We start from the raw sequence: 6,041 nt of genomic DNA on the forward strand, positions 1-6,041 counted from the left end.
TATATATATAACCCTAACCCAACACAACCATGGACCACCTCTCTGTCTATATAATATATATATAAATATACACACACGTATATGTAACACAACTCTTTTTCTCTTTTAGAAGGGTGAATGTGCAGTGGTCTCCCGCGGTTTATGCTAATGGTTTCAGCCCTTTTTCAGAAAATCCTAAATAGTGGAGTAGCAGTAGTAATGAGTCAGTCAGTTTATGAAGAAGGTTTTGGTTTTGGTTGGGTCTGAGAAAGTCTGTTCAGATAGTCTTTGGAAATGGGTGTTTTTATTTCTGGTCAGTCATTAACAGCATTAACTCTCTCACTCTCGGAGTTGTGAGATTGAAGTTAGAAATATTTGCAGAACGCACGCGGCGGTTGCAGTTGAAGTTGCAGAAGGGGAGTTTTATGAGGGAGCTAGGGGAGTCCCCATGTAATTTGAGGGTTTCTAGTGCTGGCTGCAAAGCTTTACCTTCCCGATGAAAACTCTCTCTCTCTCCCTCTTTTCTTGCACTACTGCCACTGATGCACTGCCTTTACTGCCAAATCTAGAGAGAGAGAGACTGAGAGCATATAGAGAGAGACAGGGAGGAACGATCAAATCGAGGTCTATGGACTATGAGTGTAGTGATGGATGATTGAATCTAAGGGTTAATTTTGGGGCACGGTAGGCATTACAACTCCTGTGATGTAGTATGTGTGTACTACTCCTACTGGTTAGAGCAATTTGTCGCAGTCCTTTACATATTAAATGTTTGACTGTTCTCGATCTCTCACCCTTTAATCAAATCAACCAACGTTAGATTTTAGCGTTTGTTATTTTCATCACCGTTAAAATTTGACATGCGTATTCAAGAATGAAATAGAGCATTTAATTTAATGAAAATTTATTTCACAATTAATTTATATAAAATAATTAACAAATATTTTATTTTTAAATAAAAAAATTAAAATTAAGTTTTTAAAAAATATTTATTTTTCAAGTCCAGTAACCACCATCACTGATATTTTCTTTACTTTTCGTAACTGTCACTGCTGCCGCCGCCACCACCACCACCGCTATCATTGTCGTCGCCACCTTTCACCTACACTGCCTTCCACTGCTACTGTCACTTTCCACCTACACCGTGGTTGTCGTCGCCTTCTACCTACATCGTCGTCGCTATCACCATATTCACGCCTACATTCATTGCCGTCCACCTTCTACACCACTATTGCATTTCACCACCACCGCCGCCGCCACCTCCACTACCTTCCACCACTGCAGTCACCTTCCACCTACACTACCATTGCAGTTACCACAACCACCACCTTCCACCACATAAAATGCTACTGCACCTTTCACCACCACCATCATTATCACAACCACAACCACTGCCTTTCACCACCACCACGACCTCTTCCTTCCAACACCACCACCTACAACATTGTCATCTTCCACTTCCACCACTACCGATGCCGCCATTTCATTTAAAATAATTATAAAAATAATGTTATTTTGTTAATTAAATTTATTTGTTAATGTAAGAGGCCGAGATGTTTTGGAGAATTTAACTTTTTTATTTTTTATTCTAGGTTTTAAATTGATTTAACCAAACATTAAAATGGTGACTATCATTTCATTCTTATATCCTAAAGATGACTACCGTCCACGCATTTTAGTGTTGGAAATAGAATGGAATACAAGTGGGAATGAATGAGAACCCCAAGGGGTTGGCTCAAGTGAATAAGAAACAATACGTTAGAATTTGAATCATCATGGTTGCAAACAGTTCCTTAAGGGGGAGTTTGAATAATGACAACTCCATTCCATTCCTATTTCATCCCTATTTGTATTTCATTCCATTAATTCACGCCAAACTCTGAAAACTTGTTGATCAAAATTTATTAAAATGACAATTTTTGCCCTTGTCTTGTATAAAATGTAATATAATATATTAGTATAAGATCATTACTAAATTTACACTTAAAGTTACTTTTTGGCTCCCTGGCTATGGAGTTTAGGGAATATCAAAGGTAACGTTGAATAATTTATCTGTGTAATTTGTTCAAACTTTATTGGAGGTCAGTATACTTTATCTTAAATTTTATTATATTTATTAAAAATATTAGATTGAGTTTAAAGATTGTGAAAAAATGCGCTGCTTAGTTTGTCACTTAAAAAATAATTATAAAAAATTCAAAGAACAAAAAATATATTTTAGGAGAATTATATATATGAAGAAATGTTTTTTTTTTTTAACCAAGCTTTCAAAAAACTCTTTTATTCTAATTTTCAATTCTAATAAAAATATTTTCTCAAAAAACTGAACCAAACAGGTTTATGTCTGCTTCAACTTTTGAAAAAATGTATATGTTAATTTTAAATCAAAGATAGAACTTTATTATAAAAATGTTGCGATTTAAAATGAATTGAAAGGTGTATTAAATAGTTTATTTCATATACATACATATATATATATATATATATATATATATATATATATATATCTCAAAAAATCGTTTCAATTTAATGTTTAAATATGGAGAGCTAAGGCTCTAATTACAATAAAGTTATCAAGTATACTTATATTATTGTGTTTCAAAGCACCAAATTGGAACCTTGAATTTAAAGTGAATTTCAAATTCAATGCACTAATCAATTCGATACCGTAAAATATAACCTTACCTTATTGTGTTGGGTGATCTCATTTTTTCATGTTAATAGGTGACAATATATCATCTTATATTTAAGTAAAAATGATTGAGATTAATGCTTGGTCGAGGGTTTTTTCAACCTTTTTTTTTTGGTTTTTCAGAATTTAAATTTCCATTTTGGTACATTTTTTTTTCTCAATCTTTTATTATATTTAGTTGCATTGAATTCATATCTTAAAATTAAAATTAGAAAAAAATAACTCAATTAAATTTCAATTTCAATTTCATGAGATCCAATTTAGCAAGATGTGAATTTTCACTTAAAAACTGTAAAATTGAAAAATACTTTAATCGTCGTTTCAATTCCAATTTCATGGAATCAAAGATAGCAAGATTAAAAAAAATCAATTCCGCAACCATGCATTCTTACGTCATTTATTTGTCTCATCCATCACACGATCTTATCTGCGGTAATTATTTTAACCATAGAGGAAAAGCGAATTCCGCTTAAAAGCTGGTAAAGTTTAGTGGGACAGTCCGAATGTCTCTATCTCTCTCTTGTTATCTATCTTTTTTTTCGTTTTTTTTTTTTTGTTTTTTTCCCCCTCTATCGCTCTCTTAAATATATTCCGACGCGCATACTCCACACGTACACACACTCCCTTCCCTTAGAAAGCGTTCATACACTCTTCTTGTTTTGGGGTATTCTTTCCGCATTTTGCATGACGCGTGAGGGCGCCAAAGACCAAGACCCCACAGGCCCTAAACTCTCTATATATACAAACGGAGAAAACATTATATTAACTTGATTGATGTTGTATATCTTTTATTTTTACAATTATTTTACTTTGATATATTTTGCTTCACAAATAACAACAGATTATGAAAAGTAAGAAGGATTTTCAAATAAATAACTGACCAATTAAACATTAATAAAGAACACGAGTATTTAATAGATAATGATAAAAATGTCATCTCATAAATATATTTATTACAAGAGAGGGAGGATTGTAGCTTTTCTTTCTACACTGGTTAAATTGTCATTGAAAAAAATAATAATAACCCAACTATAAAGGGATCATTGGGATGAACCCCATAATGCCAGATTTTGAAACACGGACTTAACCATTCGAAGAAAAAACATTAGGAAGATTAACCAATTAAAAATTTCAAATTAAAATACTTTTAGAGTAACAACTACTCTTTAGCCAAAATTTATATTATCTTTCTTTTCACTAAAATGAAGTTTTGTCTTTGATTAACTTGTACGATTTTATGTATGCAAACTCTTCATGAGAACTCTGTCCTCATAATAGTGTTTAAAATAAAAATTAAGAATTATGTTATAGATTAATAAAGTTGCTATGACCTTGTGATATAGTCATAAATTCTTTTTGAAATGAGTGTATTTTGTATATGAAAAATATGAACAAATCACATCTAGTATGTTTTTGTATATAAGCTATTAAAAGATTATGTCAAAATATCTTAAAATAAAGTCATGTCATTTTCTTAGTTATTTATGTTGTACTTAATCATGTCGTTCTTTTAATATTTTATGTCAGCATTTACCATTCGATTTATTAAGCATTGTCCCTCTCCAAATAATAATAAAAAAAAAATTAATGAGGATTGTCATTTTAATGGAGAAATTATGTGAGTTCCCTCAGTAATTTCTGCCACCCAATGATGTCTTCCATCTTTTAACAAACAATTGAATATAATTCATTGCTGAATCTCTGTAATTATACTCGATCTATTATTATACTATATTTTTCAAATATCATACTATTTGTTTGAGTCCGTTCATAATTTTAATTCAAATATCATAAAAAATTTACTACTTTTTTTTTTTTTTGAAAAAATCGCATTACTTCAAATAAATATAATAATTTGAATAATACGGATGAGTATTAAATGAACTTCCAAATCAAAACTCATAACATGGAGTAGTACGTACATAGCTCGGCTACAAAATGCATGCTTGAATGATTTTTCCAATGAGAGTCGTACACATGAATTTACTCCATTAGAGACCATAAATTGACCATCCAACGTCACTATCTATAAAAGTAGCAGTGGCGTTGTAGGATTGATTTTCAGTCTTGGGTTGGGTTTTCCATGTCGAGACATTAAGAACTTGGAGCAGAGTTGGGGTTATGGTTTGGATTTGTGGAAGAGAAAAAGCTACTAGTGGCTAGCAGATAGAAAAAGTTGAAAGACGTCACTGCTAGGAAGGGTCTAATAAGTGTGTATATATATATATAGATATAGATATAGATATAGGCTTATAGAGGAAAAGGAAGCTACTAGCTAGGCCTCTGTAGTTGCTTTACGTCAAGTCCTTGACTAGTGGCCATGATAGAGTGAAAGCAATAGGTGGATAAACAGCCAGCTAGCTAGCTTCTGTCTACGTGGATGACTTCAAACGTTTCAAAGCTACAATTAATTATTCCCCAACCCTAATCCCAATCATAATCATTCATTAAGTCCCCCTCGTGTCAAACAATGATTATACCTTTTTCAGTTTAATCCTTGAATAATCTTATTTATTACGACCCTTAGAAAACTAATTCCCAATCCTATCTATAATCTCTCTAACAAAAGAATATTCATTGAACTACTCGTAATTCCAACTCTCGCATTGAACTCATGCGACTATTTTGCATGCATATGCAACTATTCTATGTTTATGGAGAATAACAGCATTATAACAATATTATTTAGAGCAATGTTCTTTATAACAAAATTTGCATCAGATGTTCTTTAAGAGATCTTTTCATTTAATCGTGAAAAGAAATAATTTTTTAAAATATGTGAAAAGTTAAATAATTTATTTAATACATTTAAGTTAAAAAATATGAGAGTTCATAATTTAGATTTGTAATACTAAAAATTACTATGAAAAAAACTTTAAAACTGTTAATATACAAACAGGACGGACCAAAAAACTGTTAATTGAAACATGCATGTGAGTCGAAATGTGTACTTGTGACGAGTGAATTAAATTATTAAAGTACCGGATGTCAAAGCCTATAACTAAAGCAGTGTTTTTGATTACTTAATTAATGTTAGACCATAAAAGAAGCTCCTGATTACAAACATGAAATTAGAGACGGTGTATGGCACGTTTAAACTCAAATAAAAGTGTAACTTTTTAATTGTGATGTGGTGGTATGTGCGTGTGGTTGGACTTTGGAGAGAACAAATTTTACTTCAAGAATGGTGGGTCATGACTCATGATCGACGTCCACACTCTCTCAAGTGCTCGTGCATCACCATTAGAGAAGACCCCACATTTTATCATCCCACTATCAGTAACACATTATTTCATACTACTCACCTATCTGTAGGCACATGTCAATCAAATAATTGATGTTTCTCAATGGATCTATCAAAAATATGTGC

The sequence above is a fragment of the Cornus florida genome, unplaced genomic scaffold (assembly GCF_030987335.1).
Source record: "Cornus florida cultivar Cherokee Brave unplaced genomic scaffold, ASM3098733v1 CherokeeBrave_3.0.0_Hap2_Chr01, whole genome shotgun sequence".
NCBI lineage: Eukaryota > Viridiplantae > Streptophyta > Magnoliopsida > Cornales > Cornaceae > Cornus > Cornus florida.